We start from the raw sequence: 16,133 nt of genomic DNA, 5'->3' as shown, positions 1-16,133 counted from the left end.
ATTCCACTATTATATTTCTTTAAATTGAAGCCTTGATTGATTTCAATGTTCTTCAGTGCTTGTCTTTGAGGCAGTGTGATCTGTCTGTTCCTTATCTATATTTGACCAGTGTTAGCAATCTTCTTTGCATTTGACAATGCCTGTAGTAAATATACCTGTATTTGGTGCAATGTTTGCACTGAGAGTCCCAGCTAAATCTATCTTTGGATTGTTGCGATCGGTACCCCAACAATGGCATTGGCTTGTCCTTATAACAGAGTAAGTGCTACTTGTTGGGGTAGTCTTCAGTGACTTTTACATCTGTTATTCATACACATTGTGTTTGTCATGTGCTTCTAAATTCCACTATTACATTGCTTTAAATTGAAGCCTTGATTGATTTCAATGTTCTTCAGTGCTTGTCTTTGAGGCAGTGTGATCTGTCTGTTCCTTATCTATATTTGACCAGTGTTAGCAATCTTCTTTGCATTTGACAATGCCTGTAGTAAATATACCTGTATTTGGTGCAATGTTTGCACTGAGAGTCCCAGCTAAATCTATCTTTGGATTGTTGCGATCGGTACCCTAACAATGGCATTGGCTTGTCCTTATAACAGAGTAAGTGCTACTTGTTGGGGTAGTCTTCAGTGACTTTTACATCTGTTATTCATACACATTGTGTTTGTCATGTGCTTCTAAATTCCACTATTATATTACTTTAAATTGAAGCCTTGAATGATTTCAATGTTCTTCACTGCTTGTCTTTGGGGCAGTGTGATCTGTCTGTTACTTCTCTATATTTGACCCGTGTTAGCAATCTTCTTTGCAATTGACACTGCCTGTAGTAAATATACCTGCATTTTGGTGCAATGTTTGCACTGAGTCCCAACTAAATCTGTCTTTGGATTGTTGCGATCGGTACCCTGACAATGGCATTGGCTTGTCCTTATAACAGAGTAAGTGCTACTTGTTGGGGTAGTCTTCTGTGACTTTTACATCTGTTAATTATACACATTGTGTTTGTCATGGCCCACTAAATCCCACACTTACATTACCTTGAAGTGAAGCGTTGATTGATTTCAATGTTCACAAGTGCTTCTCTTTGGGGTAGTGTGATCTGTGTCTGTTCTTTCTCTATAATTTACTCTGGTCAATTTCCTCCGTATCAAGTTCATTGAGAATTATCCTTGAACTTGAGTGACTCTCTTTCCTCTAATCACAGAAAATGCTATTAAGTTGGGGTATTATTCTTCAACGGATGGCAACTAATTTGATATGACTGTGGGAATGACCAGAATGGCTCCCGTTACAAGATACATTTCTGATGTTCTTTTTCTGAAGTTAATTGAACTTTGTTAGAGTATCAAGTTATTGGGAACCACACATTGCCTGCATGCTCTATTACGTTTGCATGTAATTACAATAGGTTACAATAGTTGTCTAGAAACTCTATATAGAATGAGTGCTGTATGAAGTTTGCTTGTCTGTATCTGCTGTTTTTGCATCGGAAAAGACTCAAGTCTAGTAGACCATTCAAATAATTGGGCCTTTAAGGCAGAGAACCAAAACTCCTCTCAATCCTAATGTTTTGAATGTGTGAAATAGTTTCTCTTGATTAAAATGACGAACCTTAGGTAAAGGCAGAGCACTCGTCTAGCTTAAGTACCTGAGTCGTTCACAGCACAGCATTTACTGACGAGGGAGTGGTTGTGGTTGCTGAACATGAAACAATCTTAAGTTCTTCCTGGGAATTGAGGGCAGCTCCTTGTTCTAAGAAATACTCCGGAACATGTCTCTAGAGGACAATGGACTTCATGGAATCAACAGTAAGGGATCATTTGGTGGGCAGGTCATGTACATGTATTTAAAATGTGTTGGGATCAGTACCCTAACAATGGCATTGGCTTGTCCTTATAACAGAGTAAGTGCTACTTGTTGGGGTAGTGTCGTGGAAGTTTTTGAGAGAATCAATCGTTTAAGCTGAAGTCGGGTGAAGTACAGAGTTAATGTTTATTTGACGTAGATTTGAACATAATAACGTTAGCAACCTAACATCATCGACACACAAACATAAGACAATAACACAAAGACAATTCTATACAGCTCCATCTAGCATTCTAAAATGGAACCGGGAGAATCCAGCCCACCAGCACTACCCAGCTGATGGCCCTGAACCCCCCAGAACATTCTTCAACAGACCATTTTATAGATACAACAGTTCTCAAAAGTCATTGTTCCATCCTACAGACATGCAGCTATACCAAATCTCTTCTGTCATTGTTTAAATCCTTAGAACAATACAGTTGAATCCACATTGTCTTCAGACCAACTGTCTCTTCCCCCCAGGTGACAAGAACTCTCTCAAGTCACCCAGACTTCCCGTCTCTTAGACTTCACGTCTCCTAGTTAGGTGTCATAAAACTACAGGTGGCATCTCTACCAAATGGAGTTTAATCAACATTCATTGTATCAAGCTACTTAACCAACTGTAAACCTCTCCTAAAACACATTTATTGTACATAGGCCCAACATTTCTGTCACAGTAGTCTTCTGTGACTTTTACATCTGTTATTAAAACACATTGTGTTTGTCATGTGCTTCTAAATTCCACTATTACATTGCTTTAAATTGAAGCCTTGATTGATTTCAATGTTCTTCAGTGCTTGTCTTTGAGGCAGTGTGATCTGTCTGTTCCTTCTCTATATTTGACCAGTGTTAGCAATCTTCTTTGCATTTGACAATGCCTGTAGTAAATATACCTGTATTTGGTGCAATGTTTGCACTGAGAGTCCCAGCTAAATCTATCTTTGGATTGTTGCGATCGGTACCCTAACAATGGCATTGGCTTGTCCTTATAACAGAGTAAGTGCTACTTGTTGGGGTAGTCTTCAGTGACTTTTACATCTGTTATTCATACACATTGTGTTTATCATGTGCTTCTAAATTCCACTATTACGTTGCTTTAAATTGAAGCCTTGATTGATTTCAATGTTCTTCAGTGCTAGTCTTTGGGGCAGTGTGATCTGTCTGTTCCTTCTCTATATTTGACCAGTGTTAGCAATCTTCTTTGCATTTGACACTGCCTGTAGTAAATATACCTGTATTTGGTGCAATGTTTGCACTGAGAGTCCCAGCTAAATCTATCTTTGGATTGTTGCGATCGGTACCCTGACAATGGCATTGGCTTGTCCTTATAACAGAGTAAGTGCTACTTGTTGGGGTAGTCTTCTGTGATTTTTACATCTGTTATTCATACACATTTTGTTTGTCATGTGCTTCTAAATTCCACTATTATATTTCTTTAAATTGAAGCCTTGATTGATTTCAATGTTCTTCAGTGCTTGTCTTTGAGGCAGTGTGATCTGTCTGTTCCTTATCTATATTTGACCAGTGTTAGCAATCTTCTTTGCATTTGACAATGCCTGTAGTAAATATACCTGTATTTGGTGCAATGTTTGCACTGAGAGTCCCAGCTAAATCTATCTTTGGATTGTTGCGATCGGTACCCTAACAATGGCATTGGCTTGTCCTTATAACAGAGTAAGTGCTACTTGTTGGGGTAGTCTTCAGTGACTTTTACATCTGTTATTCATACACATTGTGTTTGTCATGTGCTTCTAAATTCCACTATTACATTGCTTTAAATTGAAGCCTTGATTGATTTCAATGTTCTTCAGTGCTTGTCTTTGAGGCAGTGTGATCTGTCTGTTCCTTCTCTATATTTGACCAGTGTTAGCAATCTTCTTTGCATTTGACAATGCCTGTAGTAAATATACCTGTATTTGGTGCAATGTTTGCACTGAGAGTCCCAACTAAATCTGTCTTTGGATTGTTGCGATCAGTACCCTAACAATGGCATTGGCTTGTCCTTATAACAGAGTAAGTGCTACTTGTTGGTGTAGTCTTCTGTGACTTTTACATCTGTTATTAAAACACATTGTGTTTGTCATGTGCTTCTAAATTCCACTATTACATTGCTTTAAATTGAAGCCTTGATTGATTTCAATGTTCTTCAGTGCTTGTCTTTGGGGCAGTGTGATCTGTCTGTTCCTTCTCTATATTTGACCAGTGTTAGCAATCTTCTTTGCATTTTACACTGCCTGTAGTAAATATACCAACATTTAGGTGCAATGTTTGCACTGAGAGTCCCAACTAAATCTGTCTTTGGATTGTTGCGATCGGTACCCTGACAATGGCATTGGCTTGTCCTTATAACAGAGTAAGTGCTACTTGTTGGGGTAGTCTTCTGTGACTTTTACATCTGTTATTTATACACATTGTGTTTGTCATGGCCCACTAAATCCCACACTTACATTACCTTGAAGTGAAGCGTTGATTGATTTCAATGTTCACAAATGCTTCTCTTTGGGGTAGTGTGATCTGTGTCTGTTCTTTCTCTATAATTTACTCTGGTCAATTTCCTCCGTATCAAGTTCATTGAGAATTATCCTTGAACTTGAGTGACTCTCTTTCCTCTAATCACAGAAAGTGCTATTAAGTTGGGGTATTATTCTTCAACGGATGGCAACTAATTTGATATGACTGTGGGAATGACCAGAATGGCTCCCGTTACAAGATACATTTCTGATGTTCTTTTTCTGAAGTTAATTGAACTTTGTTAGAGTATCAAGTTATTGGGAACCACACATTGCCTGCATGCTCTATTACGTTTGCATGTAATTACAATAGGTTACAATAGTTGTCTAGAAACTCTATATAGAATGAGTCCTGTATGAAGTTTGCTTGTCTGTATCTGCTGTTTTTGCATCGGAAAAGACTCAAGTCTAGTAGACCATTCAAATAATTGGGCCTTTAAGGCAGAGAACCAAAACTCCTCTCAATCCTAATGTTTTGAATGTGTGAAATAGTTTCTCTTGATTAAAATGACGAACCTTAGGTAAAGGCAGAGCACTCGTCTAGCTTAAGTACCTGAGTCGTTCACAGCACAGCATTTACTGACGAGGGAGTGGTTGTGGTTGCTGAACATGAAACAATCTTAAGTTCTTCCTGGGAATTGAGGGCAGCTCCTTGTTCTAAGAAATACTCCGGAACATGTCTCTAGAGGACAATGGACTTCATGGAATCAACAGTAAGGGATCATTTGGTGGGCAGGTCATGTACATGTCTTTAAAATGTGTTGGGATCAGTACCCTAACAATGGCATTGGCTTGTCCTTATAACAGAGTAAGTGCTACTTGTTGGGGTAGTGTCGTGGAAGTTTTTGAGAGAATCAATCGTTTAAGCTGAAGTCGGGTGAAGTACAGAGTTAATGTTTATTTGACGTAGATTTGAACATAATAACGTTAGCAACATAACATCATCGACACACAAACATAAGACAATAACACAAAGACAATTCTATACAGCTCCATCTAGCATTCTAAAATGGAACCGGGAGAATCCAGCCCACCAGCACTACCCAGCTGATGGCCCTGAACCCCCCAGAACATTCTTCAACAGACCATTTTATAGATACAACAGTTCTCAAAAGTCATTGTTCCATCCTACAGACATGCAGCTATACCAAATCTCTTCTGTCATTGTTTAAATCCTTAGAACAATACAGTTGAATCCACATTGTCTTCAGACCAACTGTCTCTTCCCCCCAGGTGACAAGAACTCTCTCAAGTCACCCAGACTTCCCGTCTCTTAGACTTCACGTCTCCTAGTTAGGTGTCATAAAACTACAGGTGGCATCTCTACCAAATGGAGTTTAATCAACATTCATTGTATCAAGCTACTTAACCAACTGTAAACCTCTCCTAAAACACATTTATTGTACATAGGCCCAACATTTCTGTCACAGTAGTCTTCTGTGACTTTTACATCTGTTATTAAAACACATTGTGTTTGTCATGTGCTTCTAAATTCCACTATTACATTGCTTTAAATTGAAGCCTTGATTGATTTCAATGTTCTTCAGTGCTTGTCTTTGAGGCAGTGTGATCTGTCTGTTCCTTCTCTATATTTGACCAGTGTTAGCAATCTTCTTTGCATTTGACAATGCCTGTAGTAAATATACCTGTATTTGGTGCAATGTTTGCACTGAGAGTCCCAGCTAAATCTATCTTTGGATTGTTGCGATCGGTACCCTAACAATGGCATTGGCTTGTCCTTATAACAGAGTAAGTGCTACTTGTTGGGGTAGTCTTCAGTGACTTTTACATCTGTTATTCATACACATTGTGTTAATCATGTGCTTCTAAATTCCACTATTACGTTGCTTTAAATTGAAGCCTTGATTGATTTCAATGTTCTTCAGTGCTTGTCTTTGGGGCAGTGTGATCTGTCTGTTCCTTCTCTATATTTGACCAGTGTTAGCAATCTTCTTTGCATTTTACACTGCCTATAGTAAATATACCTGCATTTAGGTGCAATGTTTGCACTGAGAGTCCCAACTAAATCTGTCTTTGGATTGTTGCGATCAGTACCCTAACAATGGCATTGGCTTGTCCTTATAACAGAGTAAGTGCTACTTGTTGGGGTAGCCTGCTGTGATTTTTACATCTGTTATTCATACACATTTTGTTTGTCATGTGCTTCTAAATTCCACTATTATATTACTTTAAATTGAAGCCTTGATTGATTTCAATGTTCTTCACGGCTTGTCTTTGGGGCAGTGTGATCTGTCTGTTCCTTCTCTATATTTGACCTGTGTTAGCAATCTTCTTTGCATTTGACACTGCCTGTAGTAAATATACCTGCATTTAGGTGCAATGTTTGCACTGAGAGTCCCAACTAAATCTGTCTTTGGATTGTTGCGATCGGTACCCTGACAATGGCATTGGCTTGTCCTTATAACAGAGTAAGTGCTACTTGTTGGGGTAGTCTTCTGTGACTTTTACATCTGTTATTTATACACATTGTGTTTGTCATGTGCTTCTAAATTCCACTATTATATTACTTTAAATTGAAGCCTTGATTGATTTCAATGTTCTTCACGGCTTGTCTTTCGGGCAGTGTGATCTGTCTGTTCCTTCTCTATATTTGACCTGTGTTAGCAATCTTCTTTGCATTTGACACTGCCTGTAGTAAATATACCTGCATTTAGGTGCAATGTTTGCACTGAGAGTCCCAACTAAATCTGTCTTTGGATTGTTGCGATCAGTACCCTAACAATGGCATTGGCTTGTCCTTATAACAGAGTAAGTGCTACTTGTTGGGGTAGCCTGCTGTGATTTTTACATCTGTTATTCATACACATTTTGTTTGTCATGTGCTTCTAAATTCCACTATTACATTGCTTTAAATTGAAGCCTTGATTGATTTCATTGTTCTTCAGTGCTTGTCTTTTGGGCAGTGTGATCTGTCTGTTCCTTTTCTATATTTGACCAGTGTTAGCAATCTTCTTTGCATTTTACACTGCCTGTAGTAAATATACCTGCATTTAGGTGCAATGTTTGCACTGAGAGTCCCAACTAAATCTGTCTTTGGATTGTTGCGATCAGTACCCTAACAATGGCATTGGCTTGTCCTTATAACAGAGTAAGTGCTACTTGTTGGGGTAGTCTTCTGTGACTTTTACATCTGTTATTTATACACATAGTGTTTGTCATGGCCCACTAAATCCCACACTTACATTACCTTGAAGTGAAGCGTTGATTGATTTCAATGTTCACAAGTGCTTCTCTTTGGGGTAGTGTGATCTGTGTCTGTTCTTTCTCTATAATTTACTCTGGTCAATTTCCTCCGTATCAAGTTCATTGAGAATTATCCTTGAACTTGAGTGACTCTCTTTCCTCTAATCACAGAAAGTGCTATTAAGTTGGGGTATTATTCTTCAACGGATGGCAACTAATTTGATATGACTGTGGGAATGACCAGAATGGCTCCCGTTACAAGATACATTTCTGATGTTCTTTTTCTGAAGTTAATTGAACTTTGTTAGAGTATCAAGTTATTGGGAACCACACATTGCCTGCATGCTCTATTACGTTTGCATGTAATTACAAAAGGTTACAATAGTTGTCTAGAAACTCTATATAGAATGAGTGCTGTATGAAGTTTGCTTGTCTGTAACTGCTGTTTTTGCATCGGAAAAGACTCAAGTCTAGTAGACCATTCAAATAATTGGGCCTTTAAGGCAGAGAACAAAAACTCCTCTCAATCCTAATGTTTTGAATGTGTGAAATAGTTTCTCTTGATTAAACTGACGAACCTTAGGTAAAGGCAGAGCACTCGTCTAGCTTAAGTACCTGAGTCGTTCACAGCACAGCATTTACTGACGAGGGAGTGGTTGTGGTTGCTGAACATGAAACAATCTTAAGTTCTTCCTGGGAATTGAGGGCAGCTCCTTGTTCTAAGAAATACTCAGGAACATGTCTCTAGAGGACAACGGACTTCATGGAATCAACAGTAAGGGATCATTTGGTGGGCAGGTCATGTACATGTCTTTAAAATGTGTTGGGATCAGTACCCTAACAATGGCATTGGCTTGTCATTATAACAGAGTAAGTGCTACTTGTTGGGGTAGTCTTCTGTGACTTTTACATCTGTTATTAAAACACATTGTGTTTGTCATGTGCTTCTAAATTCCACTATTACATTGCTTTAAATTGAAGCCTTGATTGATTTCAATGTTCTTCAGTGCTTGTCTTTGAGGCAGTGTGATCTGTCTGTTCCTTCTCTATATTTGACCAGTGTTAGCAATCTTCTTTGCATTTGACACTGCCTGTAGTAAATATACCTGCATTTAGGTGCAATGTTTGCACTGAGAGTCCCAACTAAATCTGTCTTGGGATTGTTGCGATCAGTACCCTAACAATGGCATTGTCTTGTCCTTATAACAGAGTAAGTGCTACTTGTTGGGGTAGCCTGCTGTGATTTTTACATCTGTTATTCATACACATTTTGTTTGTCATGTGCTTCTAAATTCCACTATTATATTACTTTAAATTGAAGCCTTGATTGATTTCAATGTTCTTCACGGCTTGTCTTTGGGGCAGTGTGATCTGTCTGTTCCTTCTCTATATTTGACCTGTGTTAGCAATCTTCTTTGCATTTGACACTGCCTGCAGTAAATATACCTGCATTTAGGTGCAATGTTTGCACTGAGAGTCCCAACTAAATCTGTCTTTGGATTGTTGCGATCGGTACCCTGACAATGGCATTGGCTTGTCCTTATAACAGAGTAAGTGCTACTTGTTGGGGTAGTCTTCAGTGACTTTTACATCTGTTATTCATACACATTCTGTTTGTCATGTGCTTCTAAATTCCACTATTATATTACTTTAAATTGAAGCCTTGATTGATTTCAATGTTCTTCACGGCTTGTCTTTCGGGCAGTGTGATCTGTCTGTTCCTTCTCTATATTTGACCAGTGTTAGCAATCTTCTTTGCATTTTACACTGCCTGTAGTAAATATACCTGCATTTAGGTGCAATGTTTGCACTGAGAGTCCCAACTAAATCTGTCTTTGGATTGTTGCGATCAGTACCCTAACAATGGCATTGGCTTGTCCTTATAACAGAGTAAGTGGTACTTGTTGGGGTAGCCTGCTGTGATTTTTACATCTGTTATTCATACACATTTTGTTTGTCATGTGCTTCTAAATTCCACTATTACATTGCTTTAAATTGAAGCCTTGATTGATTTCAATGTTCTTCAGTGCTTGTCTTTGAGGCAGTGTGATCTGTCTGTTCCTTCTCTATATTTGACCAGTGTTAGCAATCTTCTTTGCATTTTACACTGCCTGTAGTAAATATACCTGCATTTAGGTGCAATGTTTGCACTGAGAGTCCCAACTAAATCTGTCTTTGGATTGTTGCGATCAGTACCCTAACAATGGCATTGGCTTGTCCTTATAACAGAGTAAGTGCTACTTGTTGGGGTAGCCTGCTGTGATTTTTACATCTGTTATTCATACACATTTTGTTTGTCATGTGCTTCTAAATTCCACTATTATATTACTTTAAATTGAAGCCTTGATTGATTTCAATGTTCTTCACAGCTTGTCTTTGGGGCAGTGTGATCTGTCTGTTCCTTCTCTATATTTGACCTGTGTTAGCAATCTTCTTTGCATTTGACACTGCCTGTAGTAAATATACCTGCATTTAGGTGCAATGTTTGCACTGAGAGTCCCAACTAAATCTGTCTTTGGATTGTTCCGATCGGTACCCTGACAATGGCATTGGCTTGTCCTTATAACAGAGTAAGTGCTACTTGTTGGGGTAGTCTTCTGTGACTTTTACATCTGTTATTTATACACATAGTGTTTGTCATGGCCCACTAAATCCCACACTTACATTACCTTGAAGTGAAGCGTTGATTGATTTCAATGTTCACAAGTGCTTCTCTTTGGGGTAGTGTGATCTGTGTCTGTTCTTTCTCTATAATTTACTCTGGTCAATTTCCTCCGTATCAAGTTCATTGAGAATTATCCTTGAACTTGAGTGACTCTCTTTCCTCTAATCACAGAAAGTGCTATTAAGTTGGGGTATTATTCTTCAACGGATGGCAACTAATTTGATATGACTTTGGGAATGACCAGAATGGCTCCCGTTACAAGATACATTTCTGATGTTCTTTTTCTGAAGTTAATTGAACTTTGTTAGAGTATCAAGTTATTGGGAACCACACATTGCCTGCATGCTCTATTACGTTTGCATGTAATTACAAAAGGTTACAATAGTTGTCTAGAAACTCTATATAGAATGAGTGCTGTATGAAGTTTGCTTGTCTGTAACTGCTGTTTTTGCATCTGAAAAGACTCAAATCTAGTAGACCATTCAAATAATTGGGCCTTTAAGGCAGAGAACCAAAACTCCTCTCAATCCTAATGTTTTGAATGTGTGAAATAGTTTCTCTTGATTAAAATGACGAACCTTAGGTAAAGGCAGAGCACTCGTCTAGCTTAAGTACCTGAGTCGTTCACAGCACAGCATTTACTGACGAGGGAGTGGTTGTGGTTGCTGAACATGAAACAATCTTAAGTTCTTCCTGGGAATTGAGGGCAGCTCCTTGTTCTAAGAAATACTCAGGAACATGTCTCTAGAGGACAACGGACTTCATGGAATCAACAGTAAGGGATCATTTGGTGGGCAGGTCATGTACATGTCTTTAAAATGTGTTGGGATCAGTACCCTAACAATGGCATTGGCTTGTCCTTATAACAGAGTAAGTGCTACTTGTTGGGGTAGTCTTCTGTGATTTTTACATCTGTTATTCATACACATGTTGTTTGTCATGTGCTTCTAAATTCCACTATTACATTGCTTTAAATTGAAGCCTTGATTGATTTCAATGTTCTTCAGTGCTTGTCTTTGAGGCAGTGTGATCTGTCTGTTCCTTCTCTATATTTGACCAGTGTTAGCAATCTTCTTTGCATTTTACACTGCCTGTAGTAAATATACCTGCATTTAGGTGCAATGTTTGCACTGAGAGTCCCAACTAAATCTGTCTTTGGATTGTTGCGATCAGTACCCTAACAATGGCATTGGCTTGTCCTTATAACAGAGTAAGTGCTACTTGTTGGGGTAGTCTTCAGTGACTTTTACATCTGTTATTCATACACATTGTGTTTATCATGTGCTTCTAAATTCCACTATTACGTTGCTTTAAATTGAAGCCTTGATTGATTTCAATGTTCTTCAGTGCTTGTCTTTGAGGCAGTGTGATCTGTCTGTTCCTTCTCTATATTTGACCAGTGTTAGAAATCTTCTTTGAATTTTACACTGCCTGTAGTAAATATACCTGTATTTGGTGCAATGTTTGCACTGAGAGTCCCAGCTAAATCTATCTTTGGATTGTTGCGATCGGTACCCTGACAATGGCATTGGCTTGTCCTTATAACAGAGTAAGTGCTACTTGTTGGGGTAGTCTTCTGTGACTTTTACATCTGTTATTTATACACATTGTGTTTGTCATGGCCCACTAAATCCCACACTTACATTACCTTGAAGTGAAGCGTTGATTGATTTCAATGTTCTTCAGTGCTTGTCTTTGAGGCAGTGTGATCTGTCTGTTCTTTCTCTATATTTGACCAGTGTTAGCAATCTTCTTTGCATTTTACATTGCCTGTAGTAAATATACCTGCATTTAGGTGCAATGTTTGCACTGAGAGTCCCAACTAAATCTGTCTTTGGATTGTTGCGATCAGTACCCTAACAATGGCATTAGCTTGTCCTTATAACAGAGTAAGTGCTACTTGTTGGGGTAGCCTGCTGTGATTTTTACATCTGTTATTCATACACATTTTGTTTGTCATGTGCTTCTAAATTCCACTATTACATTGTTTTAAATTGAAGCCTTGATTGATTTCAATGTTCTTCAGTGCTTGTCTTTGAGGCAGTGTGATCTGTCTGTTCCTTCTCTATATTTGACCAGTGTTAGCAATCTTCTTTGCATTTTACACTGCCTGTAGTAAATATACCAACATTTAGGTGCAATGTTTGCACTGAGAGTCCCAACTAAATCTGTCTTTGGATTGTTGCGATCGGTACCCTGACAATGGCATTGGCTTGTCCTTATAACAGAGTAAGTGCTACTTGTTGGGGTAGTCTTCTGTGACTTTTACATCTGTTATTTATACACATTGTGTTTGTCATGGCCCACTAAATCCCACACTTACATTACCTTGAAGTGAAGCGTTGATTGATTTCAATGTTCACAAATGCTTCTCTTTGGGGTAGTGTGATCTGTGTCTGTTCTTTCTCTATAATTTACTCTGGTCAATTTCCTCCGTATCAAGTTCATTGAGAATTATCCTTGAACTTGAGTGACTCTCTTTCCTCTAATCACAGAAAGTGCTATTAAGTTGGGGTATTATTCTTCAACGGATGGCAACTAATTTGATATGACTGTGGGAATGACCAGAATGGCTCCCGTTACAAGATACATTTCTGATGTTCTTTTTCTGAAGTTAATTGAACTTTGTTAGAGTATCAAGTTATTGGGAACCACACATTGCCTGCATGCTCTATTACGTTTGCATGTAATTACAATAGGTTACAATAGTTGTCTAGAAACTCTATATAGAATGAGTCCTGTATGAAGTTTGCTTGTCTGTATCTGCTGTTTTTGCATCGGAAAAGACTCAAGTCTAGTAGACCATTCAAATAATTGGGCCTTTAAGGCAGAGAACCAAAACTCCTCTCAATCCTAATGTTTTGAATGTGTGAAATAGTTTCTCTTGATTAAAATGACGAACCTTAGGTAAAGGCAGAGCACTCGTCTAGCTTAAGTACCTGAGTCGTTCACAGCACAGCATTTACTGACGAGGGAGTGGTTGTGGTTGCTGAACATGAAACAATCTTAAGTTCTTCCTGGGAATTGAGGGCAGCTCCTTGTTCTAAGAAATACTCCGGAACATGTCTCTAGAGGACAATGGACTTCATGGAATCAACAGTAAGGGATCATTTGGTGGGCAGGTCATGTACATGTCTTTAAAATGTGTTGGGATCAGTACCCTAACAATGGCATTGGCTTGTCCTTATAACAGAGTAAGTGCTACTTGTTGGGGTAGTGTCGTGGAAGTTTTTGAGAGAATCAATCGTTTAAGCTGAAGTCGGGTGAAGTACAGAGTTAATGTTTATTTGACGTAGATTTGAACATAATAACGTTAGCAACATAACATCATCGACACACAAACATAAGACAATAACACAAAGACAATTCTATACAGCTCCATCTAGCATTCTAAAATGGAACCGGGAGAATCCAGCCCACCAGCACTACCCAGCTGATGGCCCTGAACCCCCCAGAACATTCTTCAACAGACCATTTTATAGATACAACAGTTCTCAAAAGTCATTGTTCCATCCTACAGACATGCAGCTATACCAAATCTCTTCTGTCATTGTTTAAATCCTTAGAACAATACAGTTGAATCCACATTGTCTTCAGACCAACTGTCTCTTCCCCCCAGGTGACAAGAACTCTCTCAAGTCACCCAGACTTCCCGTCTCTTAGACTTCACGTCTCCTAGTTAGGTGTCATAAAACTACAGGTGGCATCTCTACCAAATGGAGTTTAATCAACATTCATTGTATCAAGCTACTTAACCAACTGTAAACCTCTCCTAAAACACATTTATTGTACATAGGCCCAACATTTCTGTCACAGTAGTCTTCTGTGACTTTTACATCTGTTATTAAAACACATTGTGTTTGTCATGTGCTTCTAAATTCCACTATTACATTGCTTTAAATTGAAGCCTTGATTGATTTCAATGTTCTTCAGTGCTTGTCTTTGAGGCAGTGTGATCTGTCTGTTCCTTCTCTATATTTGACCAGTGTTAGCAATCTTCTTTGCATTTGACAATGCCTGTAGTAAATATACCTGTATTTGGTGCAATGTTTGCACTGAGAGTCCCAGCTAAATCTATCTTTGGATTGTTGCGATCGGTACCCTAACAATGGCATTGGCTTGTCCTTATAACAGAGTAAGTGCTACTTGTTGGGGTAGTCTTCAGTGACTTTTACATCTGTTATTCATACACATTGTGTTTATCATGTGCTTCTAAATTCCACTATTACGTTGCTTTAAATTGAAGCCTTGATTGATTTCAATGTTCTTCAGTGCTAGTCTTTGGGGCAGTGTGATCTGTCTGTTCCTTCTCTATATTTGACCAGTGTTAGCAATCTTCTTTGCATTTGACACTGCCTGTAGTAAATATACCTGTATTTGGTGCAATGTTTGCACTGAGAGTCCCAGCTAAATCTATCTTTGGATTGTTGCGATCGGTACCCTGACAATGGCATTGGCTTGTCCTTATAACAGAGTAAGTGCTACTTGTTGGGGTAGTCTTCTGTGATTTTTACATCTGTTATTCATACACATTTTGTTTGTCATGTGCTTCTAAATTCCACTATTATATTTCTTTAAATTGAAGCCTTGATTGATTTCAATGTTCTTCAGTGCTTGTCTTTGAGGCAGTGTGATCTGTCTGTTCCTTATCTATATTTGACCAGTGTTAGCAATCTTCTTTGCATTTGACAATGCCTGTAGTAAATATACCTGTATTTGGTGCAATGTTTGCACTGAGAGTCCCAGCTAAATCTATCTTTGGATTGTTGCGATCGGTACCCTAACAATGGCATTGGCTTGTCCTTATAACAGAGTAAGTGCTACTTGTTGGGGTAGTCTTCAGTGACTTTTACATCTGTTATTCATACACATTGTGTTTGTCATGTGCTTCTAAATTCCACTATTACATTGCTTTAAATTGAAGCCTTGATTGATTTCAATGTTCTTCAGTGCTTGTCTTTGAGGCAGTGTGATCTGTCTGTTCCTTCTCTATATTTGACCAGTGTTAGCAATCTTCTTTGCATTTGACAATGCCTGTAGTAAATATACCTGTATTTGGTGCAATGTTTGCACTGAGAGTCCCAACTAAATCTGTCTTTGGATTGTTGCGATCAGTACCCTAACAATGGCATTGGCTTGTCCTTATAACAGAGTAAGTGCTACTTGTTGGTGTAGTCTTCTGTGACTTTTACATCTGTTATTAAAACACATTGTGTTTGTCATGTGCTTCTAAATTCCACTATTACATTGCTTTAAATTGAAGCCTTGATTGATTTCAATGTTCTTCAGTGCTTGTCTTTGGGGCAGTGTGATCTGTCTGTTCCTTCTCTATATTTGACCAGTGTTAGCAATCTTCTTTGCATTTTACACTGCCTGTAGTAAATATACCAACATTTAGGTGCAATGTTTGCACTGAGAGTCCCAACTAAATCTGTCTTTGGATTGTTGCGATCGGTACCCTGACAATGGCATTGGCTTGTCCTTATAACAGAGTAAGTGCTACTTGTTGGGGTAGTCTTCTGTGACTTTTACATCTGTTATTTATACACATTGTGTTTGTCATGGCCCACTAAATCCCACACTTACATTACCTTGAAGTGAAGCGTTGATTGATTTCAATGTTCACAAATGCTTCTCTTTGGGGTAGTGTGATCTGTGTCTGTTCTTTCTCTATAATTTACTCTGGTCAATTTCCTCCGTATCAAGTTCATTGAGAATTATCCTTGAACTTGAGTGACTCTCTTTCCTCTAATCACAGAAAGTGCTATTAAGTTGGGGTATTATTCTTCAACGGATGGCAACTAATTTGATATGACTGTGGGAATGACCAGAATGGCTCCCGTTACAAGATACATTTCTGATGTTCTTTTTCTGAAGTTAATTGAACTTTGTTAGAGTATCAAGTTATT

Source organism: Osmerus eperlanus, chromosome 4 (genome assembly GCF_963692335.1).
Source record: "Osmerus eperlanus chromosome 4, fOsmEpe2.1, whole genome shotgun sequence".
In the NCBI taxonomy this organism is placed as follows: domain Eukaryota; kingdom Metazoa; phylum Chordata; class Actinopteri; order Osmeriformes; family Osmeridae; genus Osmerus; species Osmerus eperlanus.
The sequence above is the reverse complement of the archived record's forward strand: the minus strand, read 5'-3'. Positions refer to the sequence as shown.